This window comes from Saccopteryx leptura, chromosome 13 (assembly GCF_036850995.1).
Source record: "Saccopteryx leptura isolate mSacLep1 chromosome 13, mSacLep1_pri_phased_curated, whole genome shotgun sequence".
Taxonomy (NCBI): Eukaryota; Metazoa; Chordata; class Mammalia; order Chiroptera; family Emballonuridae; genus Saccopteryx; species Saccopteryx leptura.
In genome coordinates this window covers 14,458,767-14,481,526 of record NC_089515.1, presented here as the reverse complement: position 1 = coordinate 14,481,526, position 22,760 = coordinate 14,458,767, and the positions used below count along the sequence as shown (strand labels likewise).

The window sequence follows — 22,760 nt, the reverse complement described above, 5'->3', positions numbered from 1 at the left end:
ATACACTTTGAAAGCAACAGAATCGAATGAATAACTTATCTTTCTGACCAGTTCTAACAAGGTTCTAATATGGCAATTAATGTCAGAAGCAATAAATTAAATCAAAAAGCATCCATAGTCCAACATAATCCAATCACAAAACCCAGGTAAGTGGTTTTTAATAGTATTAACTTTATAATACAACACTTTCTTGGATAAAGGTGTTTAAAACAGAATGCAATGGGAAAAAAACCTGTAAGTAACACGAAAACCTTGTTTTACATGATGAAAATATCTGACACAGAAGTTCATAGAAGGTAAATTTATGCAAATCAAATTCTACTTTTAAAAGATCAGAAACTGAGTATGATCAAAAGGTAAAAATATTCAGTAGTCACATTCTAATTAAGCTTTTGGGTAAAATTTAACATTAATATATTGAATTTTCTTTACATGAAGAAAGATAACTAGATTTTAAAAACTGTCTTTAGTCCACCAGTATAAAATATATGTTCTATGAGGCCAAGGTCAATTATCCCTGGAGGATAATTGTTAATCTTTGCACCCAAAACTCAGGACAGGGTAAACTTTTCAGTATGTTCATTTTATCACACACACATAAAAAAAGATGTTAAAAAGACAGACTCAAGGCAATCAATGCAACAGGATTCCCCACAATATAGTACAAACTCCTGTGACAGAATAACAGGAAAAACAGAAATTATGGTCCATTGAGATTCCAGGAAAAAGATGGTAAGTGGCTACAAAGTATATCACATTATCAAGTTATAGGCCACACCATCAGCTTGGTATCTTAGAGCCATGCAATTCTATGTAACTCTAAGAATAGCTTTTAGCCCTGAGCCAACCAGCGGTAGAGCGTTGGCCTGGCGTGCGGGGGACCCGGGTTCGATTCCCGGCCAGGGCACACAGGAGAAGCGCCCATTTGCTTCTCCACCCCCCCCCTCCTTCCTCTCTGTCTCTCTCTTCCCCTCCCGCAGCCAAGGCTCCATTGGAGCAAAGATGGCCCGGGTGCTGGGGATGGCTCCTTGGCCTCTGCCCCAGGCGCAAGAGTGGCTCTGGTCGCGGCAGAGCGATGCCCCGGAGGGGCAGAGCATCGCCCCTGGTGGGCGAGTCTGTCTGACTGTCTCTCCTCGTTTCCAGCTTCAGAAAAATACAAAAAAAAAAAAAAATAGAATAGCTTTTAAAGCTGTTAATATCGAAATCTTATTGTGAAGCTATTTGTATAGAGCTCACAATATTAATTTTAATGAGCCTAAGAAAACATGAAGAATTTTCTGCTAATTTTAACACCCCAAATCTGAAAATTAAAAGGAGGAAAAAAATTTGACCCACAGTTCCCTTTTCAAAAAGAAAGGATAATTACCAAAAAACAAAACAAACAAATAAACAAACAAACAAACCCAGTTCTAAGTCTGCCTTCTATATATTAAGGAGTTCTGATTAATGTTTACGTTTTGAAACCACCTCTGACCTGGCTTTGATTAACTGGGTGTAATGTAGTTCACCAAAAATCAAATTATTCCTTAGCAGCACTTACTACATAATCATCCCTACAGTAGAAGACTATTGGTTTGTCTTTTAATGACAGAATACACATTCATAATACAATCAATACTTCCCTTTGCTGGGTTTGATTTCCACTTTGTTTCTATTGCCCTTTCACCCCAATATTTTTCCTTTTATTTCTTAGTCCAAATAGATATTTAAAATCTCAGTAACTGAGAGATAAGGTTCAAAGGACAAATCTGAAATAATCTAAGAGTAGAGGATAATTTGTAAATTTCAATTATCTGTGCTCCCACTGTTGCCATGCAATGAATATTAAATATAACACTCACAATACTGTAAGCTCAGTGTTATGTGTATGAGAAATCTGAGAATCGGTTTTAGTTATTTAAAGCTAGAGATAAGTGATAAAAGAAAAAATCTACAATGTATTCAAAGAAAAATAAAAGAACTTAAAATTAAGGATTCTTTAACATAAAACTGTTGGATGAATTTGGAAAACTGGTGCAGATTACCAGTCCTTCTTCAAAAGCAAAGTAAAATGTTTTAATGTCTGTAACTAAGGCTGCTGTGTCCTATCGTTTCTAACAAGTGAGAATACAGTACTGCTGAACTGTTCTGCCCTCACTACACAATGTTAGCACGCAGCTGTAATTAAATATACTAAGCAAACATCATTAGCTACGCTTCACTGTATGGCATCAGAGAGCAACTCTTGAGTTTACAGGTGGAGGGATAAAACGTCATTGAGTGGTGACTATGCTCTACCACGCTTTTTGTGTTAGCAGTAATGAAAACACTGAAATACCAATGACACTCTGGAATCGTCACTATTTAAAGAAACCTTCAAGTTTACATGCAGGTATTCTGAATTATACATGGGTGTTAAAAATAAAATCGACAAAAACACAATCCATACATCTCCGGAGAATAAAAGCAATGTAAACACGGCAGGGCATTTCCAGGTAGATTCTTCAGTAATAATACACGCTTGCCTATTACAATGTAAAAAGGAGTTTTAATTCTTTAAATTCTGCAAGATTTTTAAATTAGTCAATACCTTCCCTGAATTTTAAATAACTTGAAAAGACCATAAAAGAAAGGAAGAAAGAAGCCAATCATCACAGTTTCCTATTTGGGTGACAATGAATAAAGAACTGAAAAGTAGCTGCACAGAGGGAAGAGTAAACTTGATACACAAGCAGATAGTTCAGTTTCACTCTCAATGACTTTAGAACCTTTATCTTCCCCACAAGATCAACACTGCAAATACCAAGATGTAGTTAATAGTTGGGAAGGCTACGCCCACTAGCATACTTAAATACTTAATGAAAAAAAATTTTTGAATGACTACCAGCACACCTCTTAAACCACTGTTTCACTGATTTACTGCAACTTTACTTAGAAAAACTCCCAGTCTATCCTTTTGGAAGAAATAAAACATCTGGGCATCAAGGGAACATGCCAAGCACGGAGAAAATCTGTCAAAACACCTAGGACAGTATGGCATATTTTTACTATACTGTTCTACGTACTAATTCCCATTGATAAGACGATCAAGTGAAAGAGGCAGTTTCTAAAACAAATGTTATGACTCCAAAGGCAGGCCTCTTTCCTCTATAAACAAACTCAAGATGCGAATATTAGCTGTACTTATTATATATACTGTGAACAGCTCGGCAGTAACCAACCACATCTGCATGGTTCCCCTGGGCTGCAACTCAGCTACGGGACCTGTAGTTGGAGCTTTACCATTTTACACGTTTGGTAGAAGACACAAATGTGAAATATCCTTCCCAGCCAAGGTTCATCGCATGTCTTTGAAAGAATGGTAACACAAAAACAAAGACCAGACCTCTCATATTCACAATCCCAAAGAATCGCTTCTTAGTTACTTAAAAATCAGTGATGGCAGTGTCTGGAAGAGGGCACAAAGTGGTCACAACAGAAAACATGAAGCGCACACTCCCCCACAGTCAACTTGAACACACGAGAAGAAAAAAAGGCGATCCGGTCTCTGAAAGATCGGGAGCAGGTGGGGCTGAGCTGCAGTTCGCCCGGGAGGCCCAGCAGGCGGCCCAAATTCCGCCGCGACCCGGGCACGGCGCAGGAGGCGCGGCCCCCACGGCCCCGTCAACCCCTCCAGCAGCGTCCTACCCCGGCGGCCCCGGACCGAGGGAGAAAAAGGGACCACGAACTCCATCCCCTAGAGCACCCTCGCCCGACCAGACGGGAGCCGCCTCGGGACGGGCAGGACCGCGCGCGGGGTGGGCAGCCCCGCCGCGCCGCCACCGCGACTCCCCGGCCCCCGCCGGGCGCCCCTCGAGCACTCACCCCACTTCTCCGAGGCTCCGGCTGCACCGCTAGCGAGGCCGCGGGAGCTCCGACTTAGGGACCAACTTCTCCATAGCCAGGTGCAGCAGACCGGGAGACGCGGGGGACAGCGGTGGAAAACCGGACCAACGCCGCGATCTCGCCGCCGCGGCTTCCCTAAATCCCCGCGGAGCTGACACATCAACAAAGATGGCGGCGCTGCTGAAATCGGCCCGGCTACAGCTGAGGGGGCGGGGCTCCCTGGAGGAGCCAGTCAGCGTGGAGCAGCCGGTGTGACGCGACGCATCTTGGGGCCAATGTAACCTGTCTGCAGTGGGCGGGGTCGGCGGAGCTCCGCCTCCTGTCCCAGAGCGACCAGCCTGGCTCTCCCGGCACCCACGCCCGGGACAACTGCGCTCAGCTGTGGCTAGTCTTGTCCTACCTGTTACGCCCCTCCGGACCCAAGCGAATTACTTTTGTGGGACGCGCTCACTGGATATAATCCAACTCACCCTGTAGTCCTTCCTCCTATTAGGAGCATAAAGCAATAAAAGAATTCGAAGTTATGACTTCCCAACTCGGATGCACAAACCTTGTACCTGACATGGGCGGAGTCAGCAGGTGTTGCCTGCCCTGTGAGCAGGAGTAGCCTACGTGCCCTTCTGACAAGTCATCCTTAGGCGAGACTATGGGGGTTTCCATAACACCGCGTTCCTGTCCACAGCGTGGCGCCTTCTGCCATTGTTTAATAATAAACTGTTGGTGCTTTCGTCTTTGGCACCCGACTTGAAGCTGCTTGAGCGCGGGGCGTGTCTTCTCCGGGCAGGGTATCTCAGCAAGCAGCATGAGTTTTGATATGCTCTATGATTAGCAACAAAAAGAATATAGGGTGTGTGTTGGGGGGGAGGGGAGTGTATCGAATACTGTGGCCTGTTGGGCCTGAAGAAAGAAGTCAGGTGAACAGTTTCAGTCTCTGCAGACTTTGCAAACCTACTCTATCCAGTAAAGTAATGTTATTTGGTTTAGGGCTTCTTATGCACAACTCGAGTGAAAATAGCTAATTCTGACAATGGTTAGTGCAAGTCTTTGTAAAGCAATACTGTTAGGACAAAGGTTTCAAGGTCTGGGCAGTTCTAAATGTTATTACTTACTCTCTATTAAAACGTAGTACATCATTTTGTAGATGCAGCTGTAAATAGGACGAGCTGACAGGAACTCAACTGGATGAAAGTAGCCAATTGCAAAGAAGAAATCCAAGTGTAGTTGACAAAATAGTGTGTACAGGAAATGGCTTAGCCTCTCCCTTTAGGGAGATGGAGCTTTGTATATGAATCCCGTCTCTGACTTACTATAAGAAAATAAAACTACCTTGCCAGGGTTGTCTCATTTTTTGAATAGATCATGTCAGGAGGTGAACCTCTTGAGTTCAGTAACAAAAGCTGCTACCATTCCGTTGAGCTTTGTTACTAACTGCTGGCAAAAGAGAGGGAGGGAGAGAAAAAAAGAACTTTTTAAAAAATGTTGTGTAACCCTTTCCTTTTAAACAGGAAATAGCACCTCCCTCCTTAAATGAAGATACTGCATTAAAACACTTGTAGTTGAAGTGTCTGTGACAATAAATAAATGATTTTATTTCAAAACAGTAAATTGACCAAATAGTCTAAGTGAGATATATTACTCCAAGGGAAAAAAACCGAAGAAAATTTAATCTTTTTTTACAGTGCTCATATTGTCAGTAATAAGATTTGTTTTTTGGGTTTTTTTTTTGTATTTTTCTGAAGCTGGAAACGGGGAGAGACAGACAGACTCCCGTATGCGCCCGACCGGGATCCACCCGGCATGCCCACCAGGGGCGATGCTCTGCCCCTCTGGGGCGTCGCTCTGTCGCGACCAGAGCCTGGGGCAGAGGCCAAGGAGCCATCCCCAGCGCCCAGGCCATCTCCGCTCCAATGGAACCTCAGCTGCAAGAGGGGAAGAGAGAGACAGAGAGGAAAGAGAGGTGGAGGGGTAGAGAAGCAGACGGGCGCTTCTCCTGTGTGCCCTGGCCGGGAATCAAACCCGGGACTTCTGCATGCCAGGCCGACGCTCTACCACTGAGCAAACCGGCCAGGGTGTATATTTCTGAAATATATATTAGTATTGTTGTAAGGTAACAAAGGCTACAGAATTAATAATATTTTAGAAAGCTGAAAGAACATTTTATTAATTTAGGCTAAGCACGCAGAGGGATTTTGAAAATGATCTTTGGCCCTGGCCGGTTGGCTCAGCGGTAGAGCGTCGGCCTAGCGTGCGGAGGACCCGGGTTCGATTCCCGGCCAGGGCACACAGGAGAAGCGCCCATTTGCTTCTCCACCCCTCCGCCGCGCTTTCCTCTCTGTCTCTCTCTTCCCCTCCCGCAGCCAAGGCTCCATTGGCGCAAAGATGGCCCGGGCGCTGGGGATGGCTCTGTGGCCTCTGCCCCAGGCGCTAGAGTGGCTCTGGTCGCAACATGGCGACGCCCAGGATGGGCAGAGCATCGCCCCCTGGTGGGCAGAGTGTCGCCCCTGGTGGGCGTGCCAGGTGGATCCCGGTCGGGCGCATGCGGGAGTCTGTCTGACTGTCTCTCCCCGTTTCCAGCTTCAGAAAAATGAAAAGAAAAAAAAAAAAAAAAAAAAGAAGAAGAAAATGATCTTTGTACTTGTGTGATTAGCATCAAAACCAGGATGGCAGATAGCATTGTATTGTAAATGCAGAGGGGAAGAGATTTGGATTCTCTGACCTCCCCCACACCTATAAGGAAGCAAGTGAATAGCTAGCCAGGTACAGGAAGAGAAAGATTAAATTAAACCTTTTCTTATATTGATGGGCCATTTACAGGCATTTGTCCCCATGGAAACTACCCCTCCCCTCCTGAAAGTGTATGGTTAATGTATATATATCTCTGAACAAAGGAATGGCAGGTGAATACTAGAAAATATAGGAATATCTTTTAATATGTAGAGTGACATTTTTACTATTGTGTTATCTTGTAAGTTTTAATGTGTAGAAATGTCTTTTTATGAATCCTATAGACAAATGTTATAAACTTGCTAATGAATTGTGTCCCATCCCCCCCTTCATCCTTTTCCCAAATCTGTATAGGTGAAAACAAAGGTTATAAGCTTATGCTGTCATGTCAGGCTTTTTCTCCGCCCATGTATAATTAAGGGTATATAACCAGCCCCTAGAATATTATAGGCACACACAATTTCGGACTGCTGCCCCGTGTAAGCTATATGCGGCCAGCATATTTAATAAATTTCCTCCTTTAATAAAACTTTTCCAAATTCATCTGGACTGGGTGTCTCTACGTGAACTTGATGAAATGAGGTACAAAGCCTTTCAGAATCTGGGGTGCAGTACTTTATAACAGTATAAAGCATATGTAAAGCCAGGAGGCAGGGCAATGGCCACCACAGCAGCCCGACCCATGCAGGTTCCCATTGGATTCGGACAGTCGGTAAAGAAACAACGGAGCCACAAACTGATGGGCCTTCATCTTTAATCCTAGCTTGCACCCGGTGGGCAAGTAAAAACACACACTGGGCTCCAAAACCCAATCACATTCAGTGCTCACAAAGCTACTGATTTATCTGAGTTTCCTAGAATAAAAGGTTTCTAGCTCACCAGACTTATTCTCCTCAATTCCCCATCTCCTTCCTTATTCCAGATAGAAACTCTGCACAAACTGGCATCTCACTCAGCACTCCGCCATCTTGGCTGCTTCTCCTGGCCACATGGCCTCTTTCTGCTCTCTGCTCTGTTCTCTCCTCTAATTGTCCCAGGAACCAAGAGCCCAAACTCCCGTTCTACCCCCACTTTATACTGTAGATTCAAACCCTTTAATCCAATATACAAAATAGGGAAGTCTCTAATACAGTCACTTCTCTGAGGCATGATTGGATTGTACCACCCACATCAAGATGGGTGGGAGAGGCTTAATCCCAAAACCAAGCCCCAGGCTACAATGATCCTGTCTGCCTCCAACACACATTAATATCACCTGAGCGACGGCATCTTTAACAAAGTGAGCATAATACATTTTATCCGCCCAACAGCATATAAGTAATTGTCTTCCAGGAACCAAGATTATCAGTATTGGAGAAATGAAATACAAATATAAAATCAAATTAAATAAAAACTCCCCAGCTCTAAATATTAATTTAGAAACATCTGTAGGAACTCATGGGGCATTTCTTTTTATCATTATAAAAGAAAGTCTGGTTGTGTACAATCAATGAGTACATAACCAGATAGAACTAAGTAAAATAAGTTGATGCTTCTCTCTCTTTCTCCCATCTCCCCACCCCTTCCTTTCTTTCTCTCTCTCAAATCAATGGGAAAAAAATTTTTTTAAAAGGCTGCACACTAAAAAGGCCAAGAACAATGATCAATCCAATGCACACTCCTATTCTCCAGACTATGATCTCTAAATATAATTTCCCACTGATAGATACGTAAATTTCAAACTGGCCTCTTGATGTTCCGCTTATCTGTCAGACCTCACCCTTACTGGACTATTGACCCTGAGACAGAGGAATTCCAAAAGCTGACAAGCCGCCCCAAGGAGGGGCTCCGGACATACCAACTTTTGATTCAACACCCACATGCTCAAAGCCCCCAAGGAGGGGCATTCCGGACATACCAGGACTTTTGCCTCAGTATCCCCTCAGGCTCTCCCAAACACTATATAACTCGCCCCTAGTCTGTAACCGGTGCTCTTCTCCCCCAGGAGAAGTGCCTGGCAGGGTTCCTTTCTTCCTTTCAATAAAGCCTGTTACTCTGGTCTTTCGGTCTCCCATGGATTCCAACATTTGGTGCCGAAACCCGGGACAGGGTACTAACTGCCTGGACGATCCCTCTTTGCCGTTCAAACTTACAACCAGGGAAGCAATGGGCAGCGGCAGCTCGTCCCGGGCTTACTCCCTGATTCTGTTTGGACGTGTAATTGTGGGTTGACTGGCCGGCAGTCTAACCCTGTCCTGAACCCCTGCTGGACCAGAAAGGTAAGGAGTTTCTCCCTTCCCCTTCCCCGGTTGGCCTCTAAATTTCTCTCTAAAAACACCCCTTTCTGGTCGGACAGTTTTCTCTGACACACCTCATGTTTTGAGGGGTTTGACTTTAAGTCTCAGTGGACTGCATGGAAGACTAGGCGCCTAGCCAAACCTCTCCACTCTCTCGGACTTCTTGTCCTCGGAGCTCCCTGACAGGTGGTGACAACCTCTATCAGGGACGACTCCCCCACACGGAGATTCTCTCCTCTTGAGACAATGACAAAAGGCGGGGACGCCCCCTCTTGCTCACCTGTCTCCACTATGGGCTCTTCAGGGTCTAAGCCTTCTGACCAGACCCCTCTAGGATGTCTCATAAAAATCCTCACCAAATTTGGTCTCTCAGACCTCAAACCAAAGAAATTAACCTTCTTCTCTAACACGGCATGGCCTTAGTACAGACTAGACAATGACTCCCATTGGCCTGAAAACAGGACATTCGATTATAATATCCTAAGAGATCTTGACAATTTCTGCCACCGGACGGGGAGGGCATTAGAAATTCCTTACATGCAGGCTTTCTTCTCCTTTCTCTCCTGTCCTTAATTTCTGTACTTTCTGTTCTACACGCAGGCCGGTTTTGGCCAAAGAAACCTCAACTAAAACCTCTGCTCCTAATCTTTCCTTCTCCATGGACTCCCAAACTCTCTCCTTCTCCTGCCTGACCCCCTGGGAACCCCTCTCTCGGGACCCCTCTCTAGTCTCTCAGCAAATCTTTTTGCTGGAGTCTCTTCCCTCCAGAAAGCTCTTCCCTTCACTGAATCCTGTTTTCTCATTTCACCAGTCTCTCTTTCTCCTCCCCTGCTGGCCGGGGGCCTTTCCCTTCTCTACTGTGTTCTTCATCACCTCCCCCCTTAGAAACTGTGGCTCTGGCTGCGGTGCCTGTCTCATCTCTGACCTCTCTTTCCTCCTTACAAACTGCAGTTCTGTCTGTCTCCTCTCCGACCCCTCCTCCTTCCTTACAAACTGTGACTGTGCCTCTTTCCTCCTTGCCCTCTCCTCTCTCTCAGAGCTCTAAATCCTTTTGACTCCTCTGACCATGTGGCACCACACCAATACTTTAACTTCCTTCTCTCCTCCTGCAGATTCTGACCCTCCTTCTTTCCATCCAGCTGCTCACACTGTCCATCCACCTGCTTTCTCTCTTCCTCCTCTATGCTGGCAACTCCCTGCCATCTCGAAAAACTTAAAAAGCAGAATTATATTAAGCTATGTAAGTAATCCGTCTTGTCTCTTTGTCATAAAATATCTCTAGTATAATTTGAATTGAAACAACTAAAGCGCGCTCATTTAAATTTCTTAATTCATAATATGTGAAGTCTTTGTTTAATGTGTAACTGTGTCTGTTTCTAAGGCCTTAAACCAGTAATTACCCACCTCATAAACCAGGTTTACTCATCCCCACAGAATCTCCCTGCAATACCCCCATCCTTCCTGTTCGAAAACCTTCAGGAGCTTATCACCTCATACAAGCCTTATACCTAATCAATGAGGCAGTAATTTCTCTCCATCCAGTAGTCCCTAATCTCTACAAATTACTGTCACACATTTTCTCAAACACCACTCACTTCATGGTCCTAGACCTCAAAAATGCCTTCTTTACCATTCCTCTACACCCTGACTCTTACTTTCTGTTTGCCTTACCCAGACACTAATGCAGCCCAGCAGTTTACCTGGATTGTTTTACCCCAGGGGAATCAGAAACAGCCCACACCTGTTTCTGCAGGCGCTAGCTCAGGATTTAGCAGCATGCAATCTCAAAACTACTACTCTCTTACAATATGTAGATGACCTACTCCTCTGCAGCCCCTCCCTGCCTGCCTCAAGGAGACTCACCACCACCCTTCTTAACTTCCTCACTATGAAGTGTTATCCTGTCTTCTCTGCTAAGGCTCAACTTCATTCTCAGTCCATAGTCTATCTAGGCATCACCTTAACCCCCACCACCTGAAGTGTCACCCTAAATCAAACTCAGACCCTCCACAGTCTCCAACCATCTACCACCACAGATCAAATCTTTTCTTTCCTCGGTCTAATAGGCTTCTTTAAACACTGAATTCCCAATTTTGCTCTCTTAGTCAAGCCCCTCAGTGAGATCTTCTGAGCATGGCTTTTAAGGTCTATAATGACCAAGGAAGTAATAGAAAATGCAAATAAGGCCCAAAAGAAGTCAGGAAATACCAGCTTTTGGCTCCAGCGCCCTAAGGGGTTTCATAGCATTTCATCAGGGCCCTGCTCCAGAGTGGAAAGAAAGGTCATTGAACTGAAGCCTGCCAGGCTTCCTGGCCCCACCAGTGACACACCTGTGCTGTGGAAAGAGGGACATGAGAAGGTAAGCTGCCCCCTTTCTCCGTGGAGGGAGGGTTCAGTCTCTTCTAGCCCTGCTCCAGCTACCTGTGACCTGACCTTGCCCAGCGTGCTGGGAATTGCCACTGAAGGCCCAAGGACATCGTTCACGAGCCTAAGGTATTTCTTCCAAGTAGCAGATAAACTGATCTCATTTCTTGTAAACACAAGGGCCATCTACTATGCCTTACCTGAATATTTAAGTTTTATTTATCCCTCAAAGATCTCTACTGTGGGTATTGACAGTCTGATTTTATTGCTTTATTTAATGTTTAGTATCTCCTTTGTTCCTCTTATCTCAATGCCCCATGCCTATTATAGGCTGGGACCTGCTGGTAATTTCAGCTAGAAGCAGAGGTCACTAGGACTTAAACTCTAACTGCAAAGTATAGAAATGTAATACCCTTTCCCTAAGTACTTACAGGTTTTATAGGTCACTCAGCAAACTGTTCAACACTGTCCAAGAGGCACTTCCAGCATTACATCACCCAAGGACTGACTTTCACATGGACAGGTCCACACACCATGATCCTGACAACTCCCACTGCTGCTAAAATAGAAAAACGGAATGCCTTACTCCAATCACAACCCTGAAGCTGGTTGGTCTACGTATGGCAAATATATGAAAAAACTAAGGACCCTTTTAGTCAGGCTTTGGGAAAAGGGAAACTAGGATAAAAAGAAAGTCAACTTGATTGTCACAAGAGGTTAAAATTTTTTAAATCAAGAGTTCTGACTAGAAAGGAATTGTATAGTTTTGATAATAGAAGGTATAAGGTATGGAAATACTTTTGAAAGAAAAAGGAAAAGCAAGTTGTTATGAAGGCCAGTTATTTCTGGATAAGAAAGTGCATGAAAGTTGAAGGTTTATGTAAGTTGTAGAAGGTTTGTGCAGGTTGTAGGAGATTTGTACCGAGAAAAAAGAATTTGTACAGTCAGAAAACTGGTTTTCAAAGAATGTTTAATCAGTCACCCTAGCTAACAATCCTCGACCCTCCCCACTTATTAGGACGACTCTTTCCTCCACCCTGACCATTTGGAGCTCAGAGACAGAGAAACAAAACCGACCCCTTGTCCTTCTATTCTCTGTTCACCTCTCAGCCTGCCTCACCAAACCAAATCAGGTGCTTTCTACTCGTGTGGGACCAACACCTATCTGCGTCTCCATACTAGTTAGACAAAAACCTGTACCCTAATCTATCTCACCCTAAATATCAACCTAATCCCACTCTATGAGCCTCTTCCAGTTCCTAATACACTATCCATCAATGTAAGGACCAAACAAGCTATACAGGTAATTTCTCTTCTTATTGCTTTAGAAATCTCTACAAAAGTAGATCTAGGGACAAGGGGACTAGCCACACTGCCCTGTCTTATTCCTATTTACTCTCTCTCTCTCTCTCTTTCTCTTTCTCTGAAGCCCAGCTAATTCATAAACATGGAATTAGTGGTTTCACACAAACTGAGCGTCTTACTATTGTCTTTCATTAGTCCACTCACTCTCCTATTTACTTTTCTAACTTTTAAACCCTGCCTCTTACATTTGTTTACTAGTTTCTTACAGAACTGCATGCAGACCTTCACCAATCAGACAACTGGAAAAATCTACCTAACCCTACACATCAACCCTGAAACCTGCCCTCATGAAACAGAAAAATCTGAAACCCTGTATCAGCAAACCTCCTAAATTCTATCTTTCAACCTCTACAGGTCCCCTAACCCTAAAGCTTTCCCATGTCCCTGAAGAACTAGGAGAATAAATAGCAACACCTGTTAACGCTTCTCAGTCTTTTTCCCTTCACATAGTAAAAGGACAAGATCACTGGATCTTCTTGGAGCCTACAAATGGACATGAAACATTTCTTTTAACTCAAGCTAACTGCTCTCTCCAGGTCTGCCAGGAAAAAATATCTCTAACTTTACCATGGAAGAACTTTCACACACATACCCCTATACAACCCTCCTTATCTCTGCATTGCTAATCTCCAAATACCTGCCTTTTTCTTTATTAAGTTCCTACAGGCCGGGATGAGAGAAATGTCTAGGATTACCTACAATCAAATGCTCCTACACTCCTATTCCCCAGTACCCCAAGGAGAACTTCATGAGGGAAATATCAAATAGGTAGGGATGACAGCAGGAAGAAGCCGCCCCTCAGCCCGAGAAGTTCCCTCCTGAATGTTCTCCAAACCCTCTTCCTTTTTAACCACACATACTCAGTCCTTCTAAAAATTTACACCAACAGGTTCCCTGTCTCTTAAAATCTCCACATGTCCTCCCATTTGAGAGGAACCAGACCAGCACGTCTCATAAGGCTCATCCAGGAGACTATGCATAACCATGTCACTCTGTCCACTTGGCACTCGCAGCAAGCAACTGACAATTATCACCCCGCAAAATTTTACTTCCTCACTCAGGTTTTCAGAGACATCACCTGGTTCAGACCTTACAGCATGGAAATTGATGACCTCCTTAACTGGATGAGGGACTTGGCTTGGCAAGATTCCCTTCTTGAGTTCTCTCCAGAAGAAGAAATAATTTTCCAACTTTTTCTCCTCATCAACCTTCACCATATATTATAAAATTAATAACTGCCTTTCTTTTATATGTAACCACAGAGTTGAGACATGATAGATACGTAAATTCCAAACTGGCCTCTTGATGTTTCGCTTATCTGTCAGACCTCACCCTTACTGGACTATTGCCCCTGAGACAGAGGAATTCCAAAAGCTGACAAGCCACCCCAAGGAGGGGCTCCGGACATACCAGGACTTTTAATTCAACACCCACATGCTCAAAGCCCCCAAGGAGGAACATTCCGGACATACCAGGACTTTTGCCTCAGTATCCCCTCAGGCTCTCCCAAACATTATATAACTCGCCCCTAGTCTGTAACCGGTGCTCTTCTCCCCCAGGAGAAGTGCCTGGCAGGGTTCCTTTCTTCCTTTCAATAAAACCTGTTACTCTGGTCTTTCGGACTCCCATGGATTCCAACACCCACAAAAGTTCACCTGGGCTCCTGTTGGAGATCAAGGCCTGATTCTAAGTCCGAGGCAAGAAATCTATAAGAAAGCCTTGATCACATTGGTTGTACAAGGAAACAAAGAAGAAAGCAAAGTGAATAGGAGTTGGGTCAAAAAGACTTAGGAGGCAATTTAAAGGTGCTTCCACAGATCAAAGCTAGGACAATTTTAGCACTCAAAAGTATAACAACAGCAATTGATTGAGACACATCTCCTATGTTAAAAACCAGCGAGTGTGCTGATTTTTAAAAACATCATTGGTCACCTCTGAAGGATGCCAAAGAAGTATCACATTCCGAAAACCAAAGAATTGAGCATCCTGCCTTTCCTGTTATAAAGTAAATCTCAATCAAATAGTTGATGTAGAAAAATTTTTTTTTCTTAATAGATTTCCAGGTAATAAATGCAGAAGATAGACAATCACCATTTTGCACACACCTATGAAATAATGGATGGATCTAGGTGATGATAGAATCAGCAGTGATCTAGACTCACTAGGTGGACAGCTGGTAGGAAACTTTATAGTGGACAGATGAGGCCGACAACACTTGAACCTGCTAGACCGATTTTAATATCCCCCAGAGAACAACTAGATATTAAGTGTCTTCTGATGTGTTGCAACAGAGGATTTGCAACAGCACCTGTGAAGTACTCTGCCAGAGCGGTCGCTATCGACAAACTCCAACGTGGGAAAAACTGAAGTTACTTTAATATATAATTTGCAAAAAAAATATGAAAGGGTTAAAAGATAAACCTCTTTTTAAAATACATAATACTAGTACAGGATCTTGTTTGGAGCTTGATTTTAACATACCAACTATTAAATACCATTTGAGACTATCTGAAAAATTTAAATACTAATTATTGATATTAAAAAAATGTTTTTAAAGAGAGATAAATTTTGCTGATGTTCTATAAAAGTCATAATTTTTTTTTTTTTTTTTTTTTACAGAGACAGAGTCAGAGAGAGGGATAGATAGGGACAGACAGACAGAATGGAGAGATAAGAAGCATCATCAATCATCAGTTTTTCATTGCAACACCTTAGTTGTTCATTGATTGCTTTATCATATGTGCCTTGACTGTGGGCCTTTAGAAGACCGAGTAACCCCTTGCTCGAGCCAGTAACCTTGGGTCCAAGCTGGGGAGCTTTGCTCAAACCAAATGAGCCCGAGCTCAAGCTAGAGAGCTCGGGGTCTCGAACCTGGGTCCTCTGCATCCCAGTCCGACACTCTGTATACTGTGCCACTGCCTGGTCAGGCAGGATTACTAAAATTTTAATATTTAAATTTAACCTTCATTTTATAATTTAAAAAAACAATATTGATTTTAGTGGGATAGGAATTATGAGGAGAGAGAGAGAGAAAGAGAAACATACATTGATTTGTTGTTCCACTTATTCATACATTTACTGCTTGATTCTTGTATGTGCATGCCCTAACCAGGGATGAAACCCACAATCTTGGTGTATCAGGATGATGCTCTATCCAACAGAGTTACCTGGCTAAGGCCTAGCCTTTATTTTAAATTAATATATATTGCTAAGAACTATTTTATTTATTAATACATGGTTTTTAATTTACAGGATAACATCTTTATGTATGGAGGCAGAATTGAGACAAATGATGTCAATGTCACAGATGAATTATGGATTTTTACATACATAGTCAGTCATGAAGTACAAAAACTCCCACTGTCCTTGGACATGGTCAGCAATATGCTGTGGAGGGATGAGCCCGCGCTCAAGCTGGTGACCTTGGGGTCTCGAACCTGGCTCCTCCGCATCCCAGTCCGACGCTCTATCCACTGCGCCACCGCCTGGTCAGGCAAAAGTCATGATCTTTTAAGTGTACATATTCAGATATGTAGGGATGAAAACATACACTGTCTCAGAAAGTAATGAAGTGTTCAACACCAACAAAAAGTAAAAACAGGCCCTGGCCGGTTGGCTCAGTGGTAGAGCGTCGGCCTGGCGTGCAGAAGTCCCGGTTCGATTCCCAGCCAGGGCACACAGGAGAAGCGCCCATCTGCTTCTCCACCCCTCCCCCTCTCCTTCCTCTCTGTCTCTCTCTTCCCCTCCCGCAGCGAGGCTCGATTGGAGCAAAGATGGCCCGGGCGCTGGGGATGGCTCCTTGGCCTCTGCCCCAGGTGCTCGAGTGGCTCTGGTCGCAACAGAGTGACACCCCGGAGGGGCAGAGCATCGCCCCCTGGTGGGCGGGCCGGGTGGATCCTGGTCGGGCGCATGCGGGAGTCTGTCTGACTGTCTCTCCCCGTTTCCATCTTCAGAAAATACAAAAAAAAAAAAAAAAAAAAAAAAGTAAAAACAACAATCCCATCTGATGGGAGTATGTCAAGGGAGAACAGAAGCCAACTGAAAGAGCTCTCAATGGTGAAAGTTGGAACAAATTAAGCAAGGGAATAACATAGTGTTGGATTATAACCCAAACTATAAAATAAAGGGTATGTTAATATAGAGAGGGACTGGTGATTAAGTGTGTTAATAAATGGAGAAGAGACAAATCTCCATGCAAAAGATTTCCAAATAATTTCTGAAGGTGCTCTGCCCTTCAGAAGTAGAAGTAAAACTCTTCTCCCTTAGGTATAGATTGCGCATAACGACTTCCTTCTAAAGTGTATAGTATGGAAAAGGAGGGGAAAAAAAGAAACTTTATCATAGAGAAAACTGACAAACTCTTGCTAGGTTTTCATGGAAACCATCATTGTTGTTATGTTGTAAAGTACCATGCCCCAGATGCTAAAAGGTACTGTACCTCACCTCTGCGAGTTTACGTAGAGACACCAAGTCCAGATGAGTTTTGAAGGGTTTTATTAAAGGAGGAGATTTATTAAATATGCTGGCCGCATATGGCTGACATGGGGCATTTGCAGACCTAAATCCTGTGTGTGAAACACATCTCAGGGGCTGGTTATATACCCTTGATCACACACAGGCTGGGGGAAGCATGACATCATAACACAATTGTTAACAAGCCCACAACATTTGTTTAGGGGATACACAAAAACATTAAGACTTTCAAGGTAACACAATCAAAGACATTTACAATCTTTCAGGATTCATCTTCCTTCCTTTGCCTAGAGGTATGTTACTCTCAAGATTCCAGGAAGGGAGGTGTGTAAATTCTGTCTCTTATTGAGAGGTAAAAGTTCCTCAGTTAACCTTTATTCTATAGTTAGAACTAAATGACCCATTGTCCTTGCAAGCCAGAAACTTCTACATTCTTCTCCCTCCCTCCCCAAAAGAAGGACAGGACAGGAAAGCCTGACCTTTACTCCTAAAATATTAATATTAATTTTGCAGCTTTTTGGTACCTTACTACAGTTAATCAGGGTGACAGAATACATACTTGGTATAATGCAATACAAATGGCACTTTGTTGTTTTTGTTTTTTTTGTATTTTTCTGAAGCTGGAAGCGGGGAGGCAGTCAGATAGACTCCCGCATGTGCCCGACCAGGATCCACCCAGCATGCCCACCAGGGGGTGATGCTCCACCCATCTGGGGTGTCACTCTGTTGCGACCAGAGCCATTCTAGAGCCTGAGGCAGAGGCCACAGAGCCATCCTCAGCGCCCGGGCCAACTTTGCTCCAATGGAGCCTTGGCTGTGGGAGGGGAAGAGAGAGACAGAGAGGAAGGAGAGGGGGAGGGGTGGAGAAGCAGATGGGCGCTTCTCCTGTGTGCCCTGGCCGGGAATCGAACCCGGGACTCCTGCACGCCAGGCTGACGCTCTACCACTGAGCCAACCAGCCAGGGCCACAAATGGCACTTTGTAAACTTCCTTCTAATAACTCTTACCTCTAGTTTGTTTGTTTTTATTTTTAAGCAAGAGACAGAGACAGACAGTCAGAAAGGGACAGACAGACTACACTGGATGGGAGAGAGATGAGAAGCATCAACTGATAGTTGCAGCACCTTAGTTGTTTATTGATTGTTTTCTCATACGTGCCTTGACTGGGGTGGGGAGCCCTCCAGTGGAACCAGTCACCCCTTGCTCAAGCCAGTGACCTTGGGCTTAAGGCAGAGACCATAGGGTCATGTCTATGATCCCATGCTCAAGCAGGTGACACCGCACTCAAGCTGGTGAGCCTGTGCTCAAGCCAGATGAGCCCACGCTCAAGCCAGCAACCTTAGGGTTTCCAACCTGGGTCCGTAGTGTCCCAGGTAGACACTCTTTCCATTGTGCCACCACCTGGTCAGGCCATAACTCCAGTTTTATTATAAGAAAAACATCAAACAAATTCCAGCAATAAAGCATCCTACAAAATACCTGGCCAGTACTCCTGGAAGATGTCAAGACTGTCCAAACAGGGAAAGTATGAATAACTGCCATAGCCAAGAAGAACCTAAGGAGCCATGACAACTAAATGTTGTATGGTATCCTGAATGGGACCCTGACTCAGAAAAAGGACAATAGATTAAAAAAGAAAAAAGAAATCTACAGAAACTATGGACTTTAGTAATAATGTATCAATATTAGTTCCTTAATTGTAATAATATATCCTACTAATATAACATTAGTAAAGGGGAGAGCGGGTGTGACTTTTGTGGTAACTGCACAGTTTTCTCTATTTTGTAGATTTAAAGATTCAAATAAGTTTGCAAATATGATATATATGTTTGCTCGCTTATAGTTTGCACTAGATGTGGGGGACAGGCTGTAAGCAGGCAGGGTCCTTACAGCCTAAGGCTTAGTTTTAAGCCTAAATTTTTCCCCACACCCTTGACTGTTGCATAATAGGGGGTGGTGCACTCTTATGAGGAATCCCATTTATGCCTCAGATAACTGGCTTTGTATCAGAGACTTTCTTGTTTGTATATTGGATTAAAGGTTTTGATTTCTACACTATAAAATGAGGCAGAGGAGCCCATGCTGGAGGAGAGCAGAGAAAGGCCACATGGAGGAGAGAAGCAGCCAAGATGGTAGAGTGCTGAAGGAGAAGCCAGTTTGTGCAGAGTTTATGCAGAGAGGAGGAGATGGAGAACAGAGGTGAACAAGGATGGTGAGGTAGAAACCTTTGATTCTAGGAAACTCGGATAAGTCAGTGGCTTTGGGAGCCCTGAATGGAAAGGAAAATGTTTTCCCACTGTATGTATTTCTTGCCTGCGGGGTGCAAGCTAGGATTAAAGCTAATGCCCACCAGTTCTTGGCTCCGTTGTTTCATTACCATCTGTCAGAATCAAATGCGAACCTGCACCAGCCAGGCAGCTGTGATGGTGGCCGCAGCCCCTGGCTATACAAAGCTGATATAAAAAAATAATAAATAGAAAAGAAAAAGAGCAAAATTTGTTTCAAAACAATGGTGGGAGGGACTGTGTGTATGTGTGTGGGGGCCGTTAGCAGCCAAGAAGATTGACTATGAATTGATAATGTTGAAATTGGGTGATGGATACATGGTGGTACCAGTTTTCTCCTGAACTTGTTGGAAAGGTCCATTGTTTTACATTATGTTTTAAAAATATTTTATTTCGGTGACATCAACATATAATGACTTCTCTTAGTAAGGAGGGAAAAAAACCAATTATGTCAGTTTAGTTTCCAAGACCAGGCAGAGGAGGTGGTTAATTTGCAAAGCCTTGTAAGGTTTTTAAGTGGTTACTGCCAGCCAAGTGAGTTTGGCAGAGACAAGGTCTGCAGCTTTCAGCACAAAACTTGCCCTCCAGGTTCCCACAAACGCCCTCCTAGAAGATGCTACAACAAAAACTATGTTGTTTCCCCAAAGGAACTTTCTGGGCGGCTTTGGTATCGTCTTGCCGCACAGATGCACCGGCCAGTTCTAGACTGCCGCTTCCTTTTCCGGGGCGCGTGGAAGCGCCTGTAGGTGGCTCGCCGGAGGGCGCAGGGGGGGGCGGGGGCGGTGTGTAGGTGGGTGCGGACTGCGCAGGCGCAGCCTGCGGGGCCTCGACGGTGAGCTGGGCAGTGAGGCTGTCGGGCACCGGCTGAGGTCACCACAGCCAGAATTTGGAGACAGGTTGGCGTCAGTGGCCCTTTTGCCTCTTTCCAGGTCAAGGTTCCCAGGCACAGGCGAGGGTGAAGGGGACTGCGTGTGGGTTGCGGGGCTTTGGGTATTTATTTGAGGGGCCGGACGTTGGGCGCTGGACGTTGAAGTCGGGCGTTGAGGGCAGGCGTTGAGCAGGTATAAGAATCGTGGAAGTGGAGAGAGGACGGAAGGGTGCGGGTGGCCCTGGGACCTTGGCTGGGAAGGGCAGGTCTAGGGTTGGAGACTTTGGTGTGGGGAGGGTACCATGCTGAAGGGAGGAGCAAGGGACCAGGATGTTGGAATTGAGCCTCTGGGCCAGCGAGGGCCCAGCAGTATCCTTGCAAAACAGCATTTCCAGGCCTGACTCTCAAAAATGTGAATGCCAGCTTGCGGAGGGGACCTTTTCCCTCTTCTCTCTTAAAGAAACTAGATTGTAGATTCATTACCTTTGATTAACTCAAAATTATGGTGCAAACCATTAAAAAAAATAGACATTTTCCTCTACCTCCTACCTCCTACCTCCTGTAGGAAAGGAAGGTGCATCACAGCATTGGCTTAGCTTTGAGTAAATCAGCATTGGATTATTTTACAAGTGTTTATAGCATGCTTTCTGTGTGCTGATCACTTGTTGATAATCCGCGCCTGCTGTAAATACGCTTGCCCTGTTGGCCTCTGCAATAAGGACGATTCCTCTGCTTCCCATATTGAGCCACCAGCGTACTGAATGCGAAATTGCATGACCTAGGGATGTGACCTGGATTATTTTATCTCATCTGTGGGAGGGGCGGGGAGGAGGCATGTTCCTTCACGGTTTCACCTTTTCAGGTCTGCCTTCCTCATCAGTAGGAGTAAAGAAACAGGGATGTATTAGTCTTTAAATTATTTCCGTCTTAAAACATGCAAACTGGTCCCATATGAGTGGAAGAAATTCTTTATATGCGGGAGTGGTATAAAAGTAAATTACTAGAAATAATACCTGCCTTTTAGGAAGTTGCTATTGGCCACATTTTACAGCCACCGAATCTTCGAAGGGTGAAGAGATCTGACTAAGCACAGTTACATAGGCGAGATGAGACTGTTCACTCTTGGGTCTGACCAAGTTTAAAGCTCATGTTCTGCTGAAGCATTGAGTATTTATTTATTTATTTATTTATTTTTGGACACTCTTTCTGATGAAAGGCAGTGTTGTTTTTGTTTTTTTTTAATTCATTTTTTTAGAGAGGAAAGAGAGAGGGAGAGAAGGGAGGAGGAGCTGGAAGCATCAACTCCCATATGTGCCTTGACCAGGCAAGCCCAGGGTTTCGAACTGGCGACCTCAGCATTTCCAGGTCGACGCTTTATTCCCTGCGCCACCACAGATCAGGCTGAACCATTGAGTTTTATAGATTTAAAACTGTTTTTCTTTGAGTAGCCATTCTCTCCATATGGGGTTACCAGGAAGACAGAAGCAAACTTTAGGGAAGTGTAAAGCCAGTAGCCGCGGCCACCATCAGAGCCGCCTGGCCTTTGCAGGTTCGATTAGGATTCGGACAGATGGTAATGAAACAATGGAGCCAAGAACTGGTGGGCCATTACCTTTAATCCTAGCTTGCACCCAGCAGGCAAGTAAAAACACACACTGGGCTCCAAAACCCACTCATTCAGCGCTCACAAAGCTACTGAATTATCTGAGTTTCCTAGAATCAAAGGTGTCGACCTCACCAGCCTTATTCTCCTTGGTTCCCCATCTCCTCTCTCTGCACAAACTCTGCACTAATTGGCTTCTCTTTCAGCACTCCACCATCTTAACTGCTTCTCCTCTACTCCACGTGGCCCTTCTCTGCTCTCCTCTCTAATGCTAATCTTAGGAACTGAGAGAGAGCAAGCTCTGGGTCTGCCCCATTTTATAGTGCAGAAATCCAAACTAATTCAATATACAAACAAGGAAGTCTCTGATACAAAGTCACTTATCTGAGGCATAGTGGGATTCCTCATGAGAGTGCACCACCCTCTATCAGGTAACAGTCAAGGGCAGGGGTCCCCAAACTACAGCCCGTGGGCTGCATGTGGCCCCCTGAGGCCTTCTATCCGGCCCCCGCCACACTTCCGGAAGGGGCACCTTTTTCATTGGTGGTCAGTGAGAGGAGCACAGGATGCATCCACATCCTGTGCTCCTGGAGCACTGTATGTGGTGGCACCACAAAGCGCGGGGTCGCTCACTACTTCCGGTGACGTGGGATGACACGTCACAGCTCCGGAAGCGCGTCATATCACTTGTTATGGCTAGCAGTGACAAATATGGAACCAAACATTGACCATCTCATTAGCCAAAAGCAGGCCCATAGTTCCCATTGAAATAGTGGTCAGTTTGTTGATTTAAATTTACTTGTTCTTTATTTTAAATATTGTATTTGTTCCTATTTTGTTTTTTTACTTTAAAATAAGATATGTGCAGTGTGCATAGGGATTTGTTCATAGTTTTTTTTATAGTCCAGCCCTCCAATGGTCTGAGGGACAGTGAACTG

General features: G+C 44.4%; 1 protein-coding gene across 1 annotated transcript in view; it reads right to left on the bottom strand.

Annotated features, from left to right (window-relative positions):
* CCDC186 (coiled-coil domain containing 186) overlaps positions 1-4,054 on the bottom strand; it is a 45,289-nt gene extending 41,235 nt beyond the window's left edge. The window contains exon 1 of the mRNA XM_066354566.1: positions 3,844-4,054. The gene's annotated coding sequence lies outside the window, so the exon portion shown is untranslated. The remainder of the gene's footprint in view (positions 1-3,843) is intronic.
* Between the last annotated feature and the right edge of the window lie 18,706 nt (positions 4,055-22,760).